Genomic DNA, 17,517 nt, shown 5'->3' on the forward strand with positions numbered 1-17,517 from the left:
GTCTGGTGTTGTCGAGGATTCTTGGATTCAGTTTACGCAAACTGAATCCAAGAATCCTCTGTGTGATCATCCCTCGCTAACGTCAGCCTATTTATTAGCTTGTGTGCTAAATGCCCGTCATGTTATTGTGACGTAACTGCAGTGATGTGTTGTCGAGTGGATGAGCCATGCACTCTTTTTCTTTGTTTCTTTGTCTACATGGTGTTTTTAATAAAAAGGATTGACTTCCGCAGCCGTTCATGATCTTCGTCGTCGTGGATTCTTCTAGAAATGACAAATTGGAGCCAAACGTTCTGCTCTGTCCAGTCATAACAAGTCATTTACCTGAGACGTCCGTCATTCACTGGCAAGCGGCGTAAGGACACAAACACATCCATTACTCAGGCGGCTGTGATCTGAATGATTAAAAGTCCATCTCCCGTCAGAACGGACCAATCAGAGCCGAGCTGGATGATGTCGTCATGTGGGCCGGCAGGCGTCTCCGTGCAGAACATATTAACAAAAGCGCAGACATCCAGACAAACAAACTTTGAATCATTTTACATGAAATGAAAAACATTTGTGTTTGTATTGAAGCTTTAATTGCTTCTCTCTGGGCCTCAGGCCACTGGATGACGACATGCAGACACCAGGACATGAGCTTCACGTCCCACGTGTAGTGAGCAGCCTGGGGCTGAGTAAGAGCTTCAGTCACCTGCTTGTGTCCAGCGATGGAGAGTTCATCATTCACCGAACGCGGAGCTGCTCCAAGGCTGGAGAGGAGGCAGCGCCCACTATCACCATCGTCTTAATGAAGCCGCTTCATGAAAGCGTGCCCAAGACAAAGGCGGCGCTGGTGCCCAGCACAGGCCAAGCTCTGCCGGCGCCGTAACCAGCCCACGGAGCAAACGCTGAGCGTCAGAGCACAGAGCTGCACCTGAGCTGGGAGATAAAGTGGGAGGTGCAGCCTCCGTGCGGGAGCGGGTGCAGCCGGGCCGCTCGGAGGCGGGGCCGCGATAGCAGACGCCTGGAGATTAGGTGAGTCCAAATTAAAAAGTTCAAACTAGGACTTAGAACTTTCTTCATCCTCAGACCTGGGGAGGGAAGCGCAGCTGAACAACATGAGAAGCAGCCTGAGGAGCTGAGCCGCGCGTTAGACCTCGCTCATCATTGCACACACACACCTACACCCACAACAGGAGCAGGAAACAGTGTGGGAGACTAATCGCGCAAAGGTTAACGAGGGCGACGGCGCGTCGGGCATGAAGCCGCGTGGAAGACACACCAACGCGCTGCATCAGTTCAGCTGTACATCACGTCTCTGCCCGCAGCCGTTCCCTCACACATCCTGACATCCTGACACGGAGCCAACCCAGCCCGACCAGAATCCACCCTGCCGCTCAGTGTGGCGCCAGCCCGAGGTGCAGCATCGCTTGGTTTCTGGCTGTGGAGCTGCCTGGAATCCGTCCGAATGTTTTCGGTGTTTGAGCCTTAAACATGTTCAGCAGCCGACACACTGAATGGAGAGAAGCTTAAAACAGGACAGCGTCACACTGGTGGAAACGTGTCTCACAGCATGTGTGACGATTGGGACGTGAAACAACCTCTGAACCCCGACCCAAACCCGACCCGGTCCCTAGTTTACATGTCAACCTGAGCTCATGGAGGACAGAGAAGCCGAGGTTAGCTCTAAAAGCCTTTCTGCTCATGTTACAGGTCCGCAGCTGCTGGAAGACGTTTTTTTAGCCGTCTCATTTACTGGGTCTGCTGCTTTTCAGCCTCTGCCTCCATTAGAACACTCGTCCTGTGCTACGGCCCGGTGGCAGCGGTGGGCAGCTTTGTTTACCTCCCACAAACTCGGAGGAGCGCAGAACATGTTTTCTTTCAGAGTCTCAGAACTTATTGGTTTAATTACCTTTGGAGTGATTACAGCCGCCTCCCACGAGGCATCATCACCGGAACCTTTTGAAAGAGTAACAAGATGCAGCTTCGAGACGGAGAGCAGGTTCTGAGGGACCGTTTTGACTCGCAGAATAAAAGATGAGCACCGTGCTTTATTTGTTTAGCATCTTATTTAACCCACCACGGGCCCTGTAGAACACAACAGAGTCAAAAACTGTTTTTTTTTCTAACTAATGCACCATTAACAACATTCTCATTTGTTTGCGTGCAGAGCAGAAGGAGCCTAATGAGGCTCTGGTGGACACGGTGAGTTTCATGGAGGTTCTAAACATTTACGTACTGTAGGACCATCTCTCTTCCTAATTGGCAGCACCACTGCTCCTTTTCCGATAACACAAACTATTTCGGCATCACCAGTCTGAACAACAGCAACCAGTTGTTCACACTCAGGACCCCGGACGGGCTGCAGGAGCGCTCGCCTCTGCTTGTGGGGTGCAGGGTCTGGACGCGGGTCAGAGGGATGTTGCTGTGAATACAGAACTCCCCTGTGGACAATAACAGCTTATCTGATCTAATCGCCAAAACAATACTGTAAGTAACGCTCCTCTCACCCGGAGAACGAGCATGTACCATCACATGCATTTAATAGAAACGACACTCCGCTAACAAATAAACATCTTCTTCCTAATTTTTATCTATGAATCCACTAATGCATCAGTGGACACTTGAACACAGTCAAGGCTGCTCCTGCACTTGATGAAAATCCTTTTAACACTGTTACCATGGTAAAGGTGTAGAGTGAGTAAGTGGATAAAAATCCATTTGGAGTTACTCCTGAGAAACAACCGCGTTCACATTGTAAACATGCGGTTCGTGATAAACCTCACTGCGCACGAGCAGCATCCAGAGGCCGACGGTGGCTTCCACTGGACTGGAGGCCGTTCGGAGGCTGCTTCAGAGGACGTGGACGCGTCTGGCTTGAGGTTTGTTAGCGTCATATAGCTTCTTCACCCGCCGGTACACACACTTCAAGCCTCTGGAACTTGTGTTGCAGCCTATATAACATAACTGTGTTCACTGAGTTTTCTGTGCACGAGCTCAGTCTGGGCAGAGACATGTTCCCATTCAAAAAGCTTCATCAGGTCTGGAAAACATTTCTATTTCTTTGCCCGTGGATGTATGGCTTCTTTCTCCTTCTGGAATAGAAAACTGTGAGTGTACCTTGTATGAACCAGCTGGTAATGATACAAAATTAGCTCCTACTGGTTTTGATTCAAACACTTCAAAGACCTTTAGAAGAAATGTGAGGCTACAGAGTGTGAGCTGATGATGGAGCAACCTGCCTCGTAACCACGGCAACCACAGAAGCCACACTGAGGGAAGTCAATACCAGCGTTGATTTTACTGGTATCTGACTTCCATGAATTATTTTGTCTGGACCTGATCATTGATGGGATTTAGCAGCAGACTGTGTCATTGTTTGTTTAGGCTGCAGGATGAGACGCTGGAGAATCAGAGCTGGAACATAACGTAAGTGCTTCCGACTGCGTGAGGCCGACTCCAGGCAGGATCTGTACTAGTGCAGCACCACAGGCCAGAGCTGTGCCGGTCTGGGAGTAAGTGCCTTCATATTAATCATTTCTTGTTCATGATTCTGTCGTCTGTTTGTGATGAAAGAACACATAATTATTTTAATGTATTAAAACAGCTCAGTGTTTATTTCATTATTATTACTAATTTTTGGTGCATCATCCTTTTACTTAAAACTCAATGACTGTGAAATTCCTGCTCCCACAAATAAAGCATTATGTTTGATGCGTGGCCTGAGAAGACGGAGGCAAACAAGTAGAAGCCAAGCATGTCCACTGACGTGTGGCCGCATGCGTCTTCACTCACTGGTGCAAAATGAGATAAGTGAGTGAATCATTCAGCCATTTGTTCACAGTAATGGGCTCCTCCTGTCTGTGAGGAGGAGGATTTAAAATACATATTAAATTGTGGATATTTTCATGTCTCTTATTATTTATGTTGGTTTCAGAGATTATTTGCTTATTATATGATGTTTTAAATTTGAGAAATAAAAAGAATCTAAATGATGTGAAACGAGCGATGACCTCAAACCTCAAGAAAACAAATTGTTGTTGCAGACCTTTGTCCGCTGTGCTGGAGGGTGTTTTCACCCGAGAGGAAGTCACCCAAACACAAAGGATGACGAACACAAAGGCTAATGTGAGCCATTCCTCCACACAAACAGTCCATGCAGCGTCTGAAAGGTTGAGCTGCTCTCTGCTTGTTTTATCCCCCAGCATGTTCTCATCAGCATTTGCGTGCGGACGCCTTTAAGGTCGAAGTGACCGGTTCGTTTGTTTGGCTCTTTTCAATGCATTCTGATTTCCTGCCGCTGATTCAAAGCTGTATATGTACACAGTCCTGAATAACAAAGAGGACAATACGGCTAATCCGCTCACAGCAGCAATATACAGCAAAAAGGAACATCTCTCCAACATCAAATCAAGAAATTCAAACTGAACTCAAAAATGTCTCAAAGTGTCTTCTAATATAAACTGTAGCTGTCTTCGTGTTACATCCCCATTCCTGGATAAGGAGACAGCAGCTATGGCCTTCAGGTCGTGGAGGTGCCGGAGCTGATCTCAGCCATCACTGGGTGAGAACCAATGGTTCAACAAGGACAGGGCAGCAGAAACATTCACGTTTGCACCTATGGACAAATGAGCGGTCCCTCATCACCCGAGCGGCTTGTCCTCATACGAGTGAGCTGCTGTCAGTGGACGAGAGGCTGTTAGTCCATCACAGAGGCACCCATTCACACCTACGTCACCTGACTAATGAAATGAAGCTACAGCAGCTTCTAACCTGTAGAAAGTCCAAAGGCTAACCATGTATGTGCTTATATTAAAGTTGTAAATCACAACTATGGCCTTGGTGTTTATTATAAAACTCATCTTTTTATTTCTACGCTGTAATGAAAGTTGCTTTGTCTGTGTCCACAGTGGTGAAACACTGACATCATTGTGTGTTTATTCACCGCATGAAGGAGGAAGTAGGGACACATCTCAACATCACACAGCTAGAGCTGCAGTCCAGAGGTTTTCGTTAGATCTTAGTAATAATGAAGGTGAAATGTCGTCAAGAACAAAACCAGAAATCTAAGAGAATCTTATTCTGGTGCTGAGGACAAATTCTTCACTCCATAATTCATAGAATGTTCTTGTCTCACGCTTAGATTTTATTAACACCATACATAATAAGTTGAAGCTTGTGCTGATTCAAACCCCGACCATCCAACACTGAACTCTCTGGGCGTTGAACTGGCTCTAACCCAGTGCTGTATGTGTCCACGAGGCGAAACATGAGCCTTTGTTAAATCGCACTGTCTGTATTTTTATGTGGGACCTCGGAGTCACAGTCGTTGTCAAGGTAACCGGGAATAGAAAAACCATTCAGAAACGGAGCAAACCTCCTGGTTGTGTTTTAGACCTGCTCATCAGGCTGTTGTCTGGCCTCCCTGACTAATCTACGCACGGTGGTTCTGGACTGTGACCCGTGCAGCTGCAGGGAGCGCGTGTGGAATGCTGATGCTCCATTACCTCCGGGCAGAATGTAAAGAGACGCGAGCCGTCAGCTTTAGGAATTAAAAAAAGGAGCGTGTTGAGAAATCACATTTAAAGGTCACAGCATAATCATAGTACAGATTAAAACCTGGATGTTTTACATGATAGTGAATCAGGGTCGATTTAACGTAGCATCAATATAAATGCAGTTAGAGTCTAGAATCATCTTCATGGGAGGGTCGCAAAGTTAACTGAACATCTGCAGCACCAAAACCAACTGTTGATTCAAAGGCAGTTAGTCTTTAAATAGTTGGAAGCGGTTGCCATTGACTGCTTTTCAGGTTTTAATGGGAATCAGCCGTGGACGGACGACGTACATGAGAGGTACACGGCGGTCCACGGACAGGAAGGGGAAAAGTGCCCAGGTAATTATTGAAGATCTCATTCAGGCAGCTTCTCTGGAGATGACTATTTCACATTATTTGGGCCCAGATGACGCAGCCTCCTGCACGGACATTCATTCGCTGTCTCCCCAGTAACATAAGCATTTTACTCTCTTAAAAAAAAGCTTTAGATAAAGATGATCAATCTGAGAACAAGGACGTTTCTGCAGCTAGAGCATCAGTTAAAGCTCATGATACAACCTGAGTCTAACTCCCTGTGCTCCATGTTTGGGTTCAGCCCATTTTCTGCATACACACGTTTGCCAAAGCACATTTCTGCTTATTGTGCAGCCACACAGAAGTTAATGGGGCTGATAGGCTGTTTGATAAAAGCAGCAAATGACAGCCTCCCTCTGCTGCAGCTCTGTAATTAGCTTTAATACAAGCCTTTGCCCACTCCACTTCTTTCATCCTGCCATCGTACCTAAACTATCTGCTGGACACAAACAGTCACATAACTGCAACATGGGGCCACATGACAACAGAGCCAATTCAGGTCAACGTTGGTCCTTCACAGCTCGTTTTGTTCCCTCGCAGCTTCTTCTTCTTTACTGTATGTACTGTATATCACAGTGTATGTGGACCCTGTGATGCAGCGCAGCGGAACCGATCAAACGTGGTTCGGTGCTGCACATATAGTGCATGAAACAGAAGAAGCTCCTACATGGTTATGATGAGCACAGAACCCACTTACATCAAGCACACAAAAGGTTTTATGTAAATCTGCTTCCTCTCATGCTGAAGGCCGATAAAAGTCCTTGTGCAAGGCTGAAAGCAACCAACAGACTGTTGGAGGGAGGAAGCAAAGAACAGAACCAGGACCAGATGAAGACACCACGGCTCAAATGTTCAGATTAAAAACATGCTCAGTTTGCTCCAAAACAGGAGCATTCTTATTAGGTGTGTACAGTACATTATTTATAGGCTAAATAGCATGAAACCAAACTATTAAACTGTATCTACTTTGTTCCGAGGTGATTTCACGGTGAACGGTGCAGTGGAGCCGTCTTTAAGCCAACACTAGTCTCCAGCTGACAGACATATGACTGTTTATTGCTCTCATCTACATTCTTACTGCTGTCATTCTTATTAGCATTAATGACGTGCTGTTCCAGCATCACCACCCGGTGAAGCTGTCATGACGTTTCCACTCAGCCTCATCCATCAGAGTCCAACTCTTTCTCCAATGTTCTCCTTTAATTGTATTTTTTGGCGCTGCGCTAAACGAGGTCGGGCGAAACGTAGCAATGTTTGGTAACGAGCGGCACCGCAGAGACCGGATGGACCTATTACCATGGAGGGCACGCGTCGCTCATCCAGCAAATTACTGCGAGATACACAAGAGCTGGAGCTAATGGGAGGCCAGCATGAATACACAAACACAGGCAGCTCGCTGCGACACGGCGCTCATCCACCCGCACCCCATGCTCATCTTTCATTCTTCTGTATAATACTGTACCTCCCAGCACTGCCTCAGCGCTGCCGCTGAGTAAACCAAGTTGGTCTTTATCCTGATCAATCTAACTATGTGCTCTTTTCAAACTCAGATTAAGAAGTTCAGAACTTCGATAAATACAGCTGAACTTTGCTCTGTTAGAAGGTTTAACATTGATTTACATTTAAGGAACTTCAACGTAACAAGTTCTGCCTCACAGTAAAATCCTTCATCTAAATGGAAATAGGAGGACAAGACTTTCTTTTATTAGACATTCATTTAAGCTCTGGCACAAAGGTAAGTGCATCCACTTAAATGCCAACTGTGTGGAGCAAAAGCAATATCGCTGAAGAGCTTCTTCATTCACGATGAGGTGTGTGAAGTGGGGAGTCAAAATATTTGGGGACAGGTTTAATTCCGCCTGCTTTGTTCCTGCTGACATGATGCTGTCTGTTGTACAATGCTGGAAGTGAGAAGGAGAAGATTCTGCGCCCAGTAAGAGCCCAGCTCTTCCTGGAGCACTGTCCTTCATGTCGGAGCTGCCGAGGTGCTCTGCATTTGACCCTTAGCTACACTTCATCACCGAGGTCAAAGACAAGCAAACAACTGCTGGACGACTTCACCACTGGCCTCTGGGCTCGCTCAGCAGCTCAAAGCTGGAAGCTTTAAGCTTTCATTAAAATAACGATACTTCCAGAATTACTTAGATTGTACAAAGGTCAGCGTGTCAACACAGATGTGCTGTGGACAAACAGCAGCAGGACCCACTAACTAGGAGGATGAGCACGTCCTCCAACCGCTGGGATCCCCCCAGGCTCTGCATGTGGCCGGTGCAGAGAGAAGGCGAAGCAGGGCGTGACAAGCAATTACTGGAATTCTGTCACAGCTGAAAAGCAGAAATAGGAAAGATCCAGTGCAGGTTTAGGGAGAGAGTGAATAATGGATAAGATCTTTGAGCTCAATCATATTGATTCTTAGTTTTGCCCACGACAAACCTTTGGTTGTAGTCCGGGTTTAAGAAGGGGTAAGAAGCAGCCACATCCGCTGCTGCCAGTCCTCCATCAACCCCTCAAGACGGGTTGTCATGGAAACCTGATGTGAAATAATAATGTCTGATACTTTTTGCCACCTATCCACCATCAGGGCAAAGTGGCGAGGCTGTGATGAGTTTCTGAAGAGACTGAGCAATTTCCTGCAGAAAACACAGGTCTTGGAGATTCGGACCAGAAAGAGAAGAGCAACGTGAAGCGTAGTGTCGGCAGGAGAGCGGAGCTTGAAGATGGAGGTTAGAACACGATGTGACCGGGTTCGGCTCTGTGTCTGTGTATGCAAACTGATGACTGATTCAAATGAAGCACAAGACAACTACATGCAGCCCATTCAGGTCTAGGTTTACAACCTAAACAGACACGCTGCTGCAGCCGCTGGTCCGACAGCAGCACCTGCTGGTTCACTTGGGAACTTCCTGTCCCCTCGCAGCAAAGCTGCACAGAGACGCCTCGAGCCCAGGGATCCACTCAGTCCAGCTGGGAGCTGTAGGCAACAGAAAATACTGGAGCTGCAGACGTGTTCACCCAGAGCCTCAGAGTTAACAGATGTTTCAACACTGACTGGCAGCAAACGTACAGCGGATGGTCACAGTTCAGAGCGGGTAACTGGGTAACACTGCAGGTACCACTGAGGCCTAAAACACAACACTATGACCTACACAACATACAATGAGCTGAAAAGAAGTAGTTCTATTAATCACAACATTGGTTCTGATTGACGCAGGAGCTTTGATCAAGACAGACAAGAAAGGAGCCGACTTTTTATCTCCTCAAACAAACATTCATACACTTTGTATGAATGTTCTTTATTTCTCACCTAAGCAACATTTTATGTCGCGCTGTCGTGACCATGAGACACAAAGACACAGTGGACGGAGCCTCATGAACATCCTTTGGTTGGGCTCAATGCAGGACATATATTACGTGATCACACAGTTGAATCAAACTCATAAAACCGTTTAAACATGACCATCATCACAACAGGAGAATTTAGCTCCAGCGCTGTCTATTAATTAAACTGACAAACGATACAAAGCACAATCAGTAGAAATGAAGGAAATGTGATCTTTTGGATAATCAAATCTCCATAATTACTCCACAGTCTGATAAGCAAGTTCACCACCGAAACACAATCACTGTTGGTCGCCATGGCAACAGAGTGACAACTTTCTGTCGCTATAATTCAACACAGAACATGTTTAGTGTTGTTGTGTAGTTAGTGTCTGGACTGAGTCACTTCCTTTGTCTGCTCCTCACTAGAACATCTGCATGTGCTAGTGACTATGACATGTTCACAGGTGAAGGAGCCTTAATGTGTTTTTGCCTTTGCTCACTATCTGCATGGAACAGACGGACCCCTGCTGAGGCCGGAGGAGGCCTCCCTTATCTCCGTCTGCGGTATCACAAGCTCACATCATTCAAAGTCTGCCTGCTTGCATTTTTCATGGACGCCACAGTTAAGACACTTTAGAAGCAGGCGTCTAACGCTTTAACCACCGGCTGACGTGTCGCTGAACGCCGGCTCCGCACCTTTTCTGCACGATAAGCATCCTCATGTAGGATTTATGGTCATGTAGACATGAGAAATGAATCACCGGCTCTTGTCCTCCCGCTTGTCGACATCTATTTTTGATGCCGATGCACAGACATCAATCAAGGATCAAGTCTGCAAGTGAAGCATTCATGGAAAGGCAGCGTTGGAGGCGGTCGCCACAACAAAGAGCACAACAAGGTAAAAACCGAAGACGGGCAGCAGAGGGCAGAGCAGCACAGATCTTCACCACCTCCACACTCAGACTGCATGACAAATCCACAGTTAAAAGGAAATTGCCAATGAGTTTGAATTAATAAAGTGTTAAACTTGCTTTGCAGAAAGAAAATGAGAATCTGCTGAAGCCACAACCGTCTTTCCCCAATAATGAATTAAAAAGAAAAACACATGCAGTGCAGAAATTAAAAAATAAACACATAAATGAATGAAATATTTAAAGCTTTTTCATTCTGCTGCCTTTCAACAAACAGTGATGTTTGTGTAGGAGAACAGAACAGGTTCTGGTTCAGGACATGTGGTGTATGTGGGGTCCGGGCCGTCAAACCCTTGGGGTAATTCACTATTCATTAGCAACAATGTAGCACTTCATGGCACGTGCTGCATGTTTTATTAGCAGACGCCACAAAGACTCGTCTTATCACGACACGTGGTGGTCTGGGTGGTCTGCTATGCTCAAAGATGACAGATCAAAGGACATGCAGCTTTCCTGAACTGAACACATTACTGCACCCTTGGTTAATCAGCAGCCTTTCTCAGTCTATTCAATACAACAGTTGGAATAATGCATGAAAGAGAATTAAAGGAGCCCACATGTCCAGTCTGTACTGTTTGCTCAAGGCCGACTGGGTCAGACAGGTGAGCCGACGCCACCAAAGCAGAGCTGACGTTCAGCAGTAAACAAATACGAGAACTGAGCCTGTCGGTGAAATCAACTAAATGAGGAAGGTGAAATAAAAAAATACATAGAGTAGTTGAGGAAAGACAAGAAAGGTGTGGAGGCTGTGGAGGACGAGTCGGGGGCGGCCGGTCTGGACCGATGCGCTGTGAAGGTGACCTGGGATTACTCTGGTCCTATTCCACAATCTCATCCTGGTATCTGAAAGCCATCGCCCGGTGGAATGAGCTCAGCTGCCCACATCCCTAAGTTAAGTCTGGGGCTGAAGCCCCAATCTGCCCGGAGCGGGAATGTAAGCCGCGGCAGAGGATCTTCCCTTCGTTCCATCTGACAATGCCACTGAGCGCTAAACGGCTGCAGATCTGGGCGATGACATTCAGCCCAAGGAAGCAGGAAAAGGCGCTGTGCACCTGAAATGTTGGCTTTAACTGTAGTTGACTCTAGCTTGTGGCTCATATATAAAATCCATGCAGACGCTTCCGGCTGTCAGTGCAGTGTGGTGGAACCGTTTGCTCCATCAAGGCTCCACAGGCGGCAAATATTGGATCATCTGCACACGCTCACCTTTGTACATGTAGCTGGAGCAGAAGTGGCTCAGAAGGAGCAACATGTCAAATAATCCTCCAGGACTGGGCTCCAGTACAGGAACCCTGTGAGCCTTGATGTTTTCTCACCCTTCTGGCGTCTCGGGCTTTTAGGCCACTCGCAGCCCGCTGCTGAAGCTCCGTGCACCCAAGAAAGTGTTCAGCACAACTTTAAATGACGTGGAAAAATAAGATTGTGATTATTTAAGTTATGACGGCTTCATCTCTTGGGCAGCGGTAAGAGTGTGCTGCTCATTAGCTTCGGTCCAAACATTACTGAGAAAAATGCCAAACTGCAACTTGACTACTCATCACAACAGGACAAAACCTCATCAATTAAGTTGCTAAATAACCTCCCAGAACAGGCCTCCTGTCACAGAACGCATCATAATGTAATCCTACAACAATATACCCTGTCCTACTTAAAAACAGATGCTGTCAATCACCCATCTGCTCATCGGCCGAACGTGTAAATACAAATGAGACATCAGCAGATGTAATGTGCAGATACTGCTGTAATTGCTTTCTTGAAATTGCAGAATACGTGTGACCAGCACTGGTTCCTCCTTGCTGGTAATAACGAGAGATAAATGTCAGGAGTAAGAAACTCTCTGCACATTATAATAATAGTAATAAAAACCTGTTTATCATATTGTTAATTAGTTGCAGTGTGTGTCATGCTGACGTGATACACTAAATGTCATCGCACACACCAACATACACAGGCCCCAGCCAACGCTGCTGGTAATTGCAATTACATTTGGTTGGACTTAATGAGATCTCAGCCACAGCTCATGAAAAAGTGCAGATGTGTTTATGAATCCAGATTGATCGGTGGAGCTCTGCACCATGAAACTCCTGCTCCAGTAGAAACAGCAGACCAGCAGCAGGTGGTTGGGGAGAAGAGACGGAAGGAGGCTGAGGAGGAGGTAAGGAGGTATCGACATGCTTGTGGAAGGGGGCATAGGGATTTCCAATTCATTTGAATGGGATGATGAGCAGGGAGATGGGACGGAGCCGCCTCCAACACAAACACCGTCGCATCGGTTTGAGGGGACACGCTTATCAGCCGCTCGTCTCTCGCTCCGCCCCGGCTCTCCTGCTTTAATTGCTTTGCTTATGCACGGGCACATGGGTGATGTCTGTCTGCACACTAAAACCCGCTCACAGCACCGTCCGTTTTGAGTGTGAGCTGCGCTGTCTGCCTGTTTGTGTGCTGGAGCTTAAGGGCAGCTTTAATTAAAAAACAACTTCTTATTGTAATAGCCTTCTTCTCGTGGTTGAGTCCTGATTAATGAGATTATCATACAGTCATCCCCTGGTTGGTACCACTCCCACAGCACCGGGTGTGGATAAAGCAGACAGCAGATAAAGGAAAGCTAAACAAAGGACTTCATACACCCTTTGGACATAGCTCAACTTTGCATCTCATGGATTCCTGTCAGCTGTGAGGGATGGGATGAGGCGAGCGGTACAAACTTGGCTAATTGCTTCTGTTTATGCACAGTACATCTTTGTTTCTGGGCCTTTAAAGGGTGAACGTGTTCACGCCACCGTGTGAACGACGCGCGGGGAGGGAGACAACGTGTTGTAGTGAAGCAAGGTCAGAGCACGAAGACGCTGTTGTCCTCCCTCGTTCCATATGCTTACAAGGGCTCAGGTACGGCCGCCGCTTGGAACTGACGTGCACCACAGAGCTGAGCAGAAAACAGCTTTAGGAGCAAAGGCCTTTATAAAACATCCACTATTATCGCTAATATGTGAGCGGTTCGTTCCATAAATGGGGCACAAAGCTGCAGAGCTCCTGCACACAGATCAGGTAGCATTTAACCCTTGTGGCCATTAACTACAAGGATGGAGGTTAAATAATTCCACTGACATCTAACCTGATGAGATCAGGATGCACCTGCAGCATCAAGTGAGAGTAAAGTGGCTCAGGTTTCAGAGAATGGCTTCTGGTGGTTATTAATAAAACAATAACTCATGAAGTATTAAAATTATTACTGGTTGCCTCCTCACAGTGAACCCTGGTTTTCTACTTATTAGCAGACTGACACTGAAAACAACCGCAGCATCTGTGTCAACAGAGCAAAGTCCATAAAAAAGATGAGGACGGACTTGATTATTGTTGATTATTATCATAGTGAGATTTGTTCCAGTTTTAAGTACTGAAGTCAGTGTTTCCATTTGCTTGTCTAAATCAAATTAAGTGTCTTGAAGTTAATAGGAAGTTCACATGTGCAGTGTGAACAGTCAGGAGGACTCCGGCACCAACGGCAGCGTCGTGAGCGTCCCTCCTCCTCATGCATTAGCACTAAGGACAAGGGCTTTCAGCTAACAGGGATTTTGGTGCGAACTCAATCATTTGTCTGATTCCAATTTCTACAGGCTAAATTGCTTCTCTGTGCACATATTAAACAGCCAGGAGCGGATTGGCTGCAGAGCCTCGCTCCTCCTTGCTTTAATAAAGGTATATACTGTTGAATTACTTACTGTAGTTAAAGGAAGGAGAAAAATATACTCATTTCATTGTTTGGTCAGCTCTCAGGAATTCAACATTTTTTGTTTCAGACAATTTGATTGATTGAGCAAACAAAGGAAAACGATTAATAAGACATTTTTTGCTTCAGTGTTTCCTTGGAGCCCTCTTTACGCTTTGTTCTTCCCCAGAGATTCCATCTGACAACAAGACTTAAAAGCTGTCACATCCAAGCATCTTTTGGAGAGCTTCCACCTCCCGTGTCCTCCTCCATCAGCCACATAAATCTCACTAGATCGACGGTTGGTCACCGAGTACTAACAGAAAAGGTCTGTGCAAATGCCTTTATTGAAATGGAACACGAGTTGTACCCCCAGCGTAAGCAGCCGCCTCGGCCCCACAACATGCGTCGACGGAACTGATTACAGCCGCAGCAAAGGGCCGAGTCCTGATTTAAACTACTGTAGCACCTTTCTTCTGATACATACTTCAGCCTCTGAAAACTCAAAGCATCAGGGTGCCAAACACTGAAATCAACAGTATCCTTAAAAGCTTCCTCCTCTCACAGCACTGAAACCTGTAAAGGTCTGATCAGCTGACTGCTTCTCACAGCTGACAGACTCCATGTCAAGACGATGCGTTTTATTTTCACGCTCGTGTGATTCTGAAGCCCCAAACTGACAAAAGGAGGTCGCATCAATAAATCAAACTGTGAAATCACAATTAAAAATGCATATTTCCTTTAATCTCCTATTGAAAGAAAAAGCCTTTTCCTTTACACTTTAGTGGATATAATGCATAGTTTGTGTTTGAGAAATCCAATCAGTAATTTCACTTGTACAGCACTGAGAACCAAAGGGAAACTCAAATACTAAGTACAGTAATGAAATGTGCCAGAAAGACGAACAATACAATGAAGTACTGTGTCTGGACAGAAAAGCCTTCTTGCAAATGGACCTGATCTGAGCCGTCAAAAGAGGAGAGAAGGTTTTCAGAAAGTGGCCTGCTGCACCAGGAGGACCAGGATTCACCCCTGACCCCTGACCTCTGCTTGCTAAATGCAGCCTGCCTGGTGAATATTACAGCTTGAGTAGCTTCAACCTAGCTGCTCTATGCTTTAGCTACTGGAAAACTGCTACAGCCATACATTAGCATTTATTCATCTAATCAGAGGTCAAAGTCCGCTTCTAAAGCCAGATTTACTTTTTATTAAACTGAAAAGCCCTTTGCTACGTCCGTATAGAAGGGGAACTCCCTGGGGACTTCCAGCATAAAGACCAACTACTGATGCAAATGCTAGAATACCAGCTTTACACCAACACTCTGGCCTCTGTTGGAGCCGTGCAAGGTTGCAGTGCTATTTTAGTCCAGCGTTAGCATGTGGACGCTGGTGTCAAACCTCCCATAAAGCAAACGCCTTAATGGTAATCGTATACAGGCCAACATAGCCACGAGGCAGCTCATGAAGCCAGCCTCAACCCCGTCCTGCTAAATTCCATGTAGGCAGCGCGGAAAGTTATTGTTTCATGACCAGAGCGTGACATTTGCTGGTGAAAACGCTGGGTTCACAGCGAGTGGGCTGCGCGAGCAAAGATCAGCGCATCACCGGCGCTCACCGAGTCTCTCTCACACACACACACACACACACACACACACACACACACACACACACACACACACACACACACACACACACACACAAGCCCTGAGGTTATCCAACACGTCTCAGGCTGGACGCATTTCACTGCCGTCAGTGTCTCGCGTCTCTCGTCAAGCGATGGCTGGGAATCAGCTTCGCTCACAGAGGATTCATTTATCTCCAAATCTGAGTCTTTGTCTACATGAAAAGTGGGTTTTATTGTCATTCATTCTTTTTAGCCTCAGTGTTAAAGTGTTTTCTTGTCGTCCTTGTTCTCTCTCTCTCTCTCTCTCTCTCTCTCTCTCTCTCTCTCTCTCTCTCTGACATTTATTTTTCTAAAGCCACTTCCGCTGTTTGGGACTTTTACGCTTTTGTCATCCTTTTGTCAAGTTTGGAGTCGAAGTTAACCAAAAGGAAACTGCAGAGAAATGTCAAAAGGTGAGAGGCTCAACCTTTAGACATTTGCAGAGGTAATCAATCAGGTTGACAGCTGCGCCAGGAGCAAGTGCTCCGGCCGCCCGACGCGTGTAGAACACAGCAGCACTGTGCCATGTGAGGACGCAGGAGCTCTGATACAAGTAATTAATTTAAAAACATCATCATAGCGAAGACCAATTAAAAAAAAGGTCAGAGCATGAAGTCCAGACTGGGTCCAGCTGCCTGGCTGTGGGCTTCAGCAGCAGACGTCCAGCCACTTCGTGTCATTAGTTTAGCTGAGTAGGTCATGATGGTCATTATCATGTGCTATAAATGACACAGCTGCAGATATGGACTCTGGAACAATTACATTAAGGACAATATCCAACGGATGCAGACGTGAGTCAGTGAAGTGTCCGCTCAGATTCAAACATGAGCAGTTTGTCCAAGTGTCATCACAGCTCAGACGTGACTGTTATTACCTTCTGTGTAAGTGAAGGTCTACGGGGGCTGACTGACAAGGATGTAAAGAACCGCTCTCGCCGAATCTCATCTCAAGTTTGGAGCATTCGTCCATCAGAGGTTTTAACCCTTTCAGGGACGTCTGTAGCTGGGGACACCATGTGATGCACGTCTTCACCATCAACTCTGTGTGAACAATATAAAAGATTAGACTTCATGAAGTATGCAGGCTGTGATCACAGATGGATGATGTTTAAAATAGAGTCACACAAAACTCCTCCAGATTTCTGGGCGATATGTTGTAAATGAAACAAAATGTGTAAATTAGAAACACTTGGTAGTTAAAAAACTTTAAATTGTTCTGGTCTAGCTGCAGCTAAAGGGCTTTATGACATAATACTGATTTTGACTTTGGGTAATGATACTGTGGATTCCAGCTTCTCAGATAATATAAAATGATACGTATGATACACAACGAGGTTTCCTCCTAAAGTCATGAGAACCTCTGTGATCAGCACTATATTGGAGACTTAAAGCTGCACATTTCCTGAATCAGATGAGGAAAGTTCTGATTGGCCTTTGAGGTGCTTGACGGTTTAAAGCTGCTCCATTCAAATTCAAAACTGGCTTTGTAAAACGTCATACGTGCAAGAAAGTGAGGAAAATGTGAATGTAATGTTTTCTTTAAATTAACTTCCCAAGGTCAATGAACTGCTGAAGTGACGTAGCACCTCTCAACCATCGGGAGGTGAAAAGCGAGCCCCAAGGCCCCGGGAGCAGAAATATTGGCTCCTAAACAAATAACTTTGACGCGCATGAGCGTGGACAGAGAGAGAGGAAGACGGATGGTACCGCGTCAGTCCCTGAAGTGGAACGCTGCAGCGCAGCCATTAGTTTTGAAGAGCGCCGCTGCTACGAGCACGGGCAGCGCGTCTGAACAAAGAGCCCGAAACCGCTCGTTCTACTTCTACTGTAACTCTTCTTCTGGGCACCGGCGTTCCGGTCGGGGAAATGCTGGTTTGAGATAATTTGGCACTTTGAAGCGAGAAGTCGGACAAAAGAGCAGCAGCCTGGTGCTGGAGGCTGCGGAGGACATCTGCTTGTGACCT

General features: G+C 46.3%; 1 protein-coding gene across 7 annotated transcripts in view; it reads right to left on the minus strand.

The window, feature by feature from the left end:
- The window catches only part of mc4r (melanocortin 4 receptor), an 83,394-nt gene that overhangs the window by 3,204 nt on the left and 62,673 nt on the right, over window positions 1-17,517 (minus strand). For 2 of the 7 annotated variants that reach the window (XM_055508039.1, XM_055508036.1), the window contains one exon: window positions 325-16,594. The gene's annotated coding sequence lies outside the window, so the exon portion shown is untranslated. Of the gene's footprint in view, window positions 1-137; window positions 16,595-17,517 lie in introns of all 7 variants that reach the window. The other 5 variants (XM_055508038.1, XM_041070305.2, XM_055508035.1 and 2 more) reach the window with 5 other exon arrangements.

The sequence above is a fragment of the Betta splendens genome, chromosome 4 (genome assembly GCF_900634795.4).
Source record: "Betta splendens chromosome 4, fBetSpl5.4, whole genome shotgun sequence".
Classification (NCBI taxonomy): Eukaryota; Metazoa; Chordata; class Actinopteri; order Anabantiformes; family Osphronemidae; genus Betta; species Betta splendens.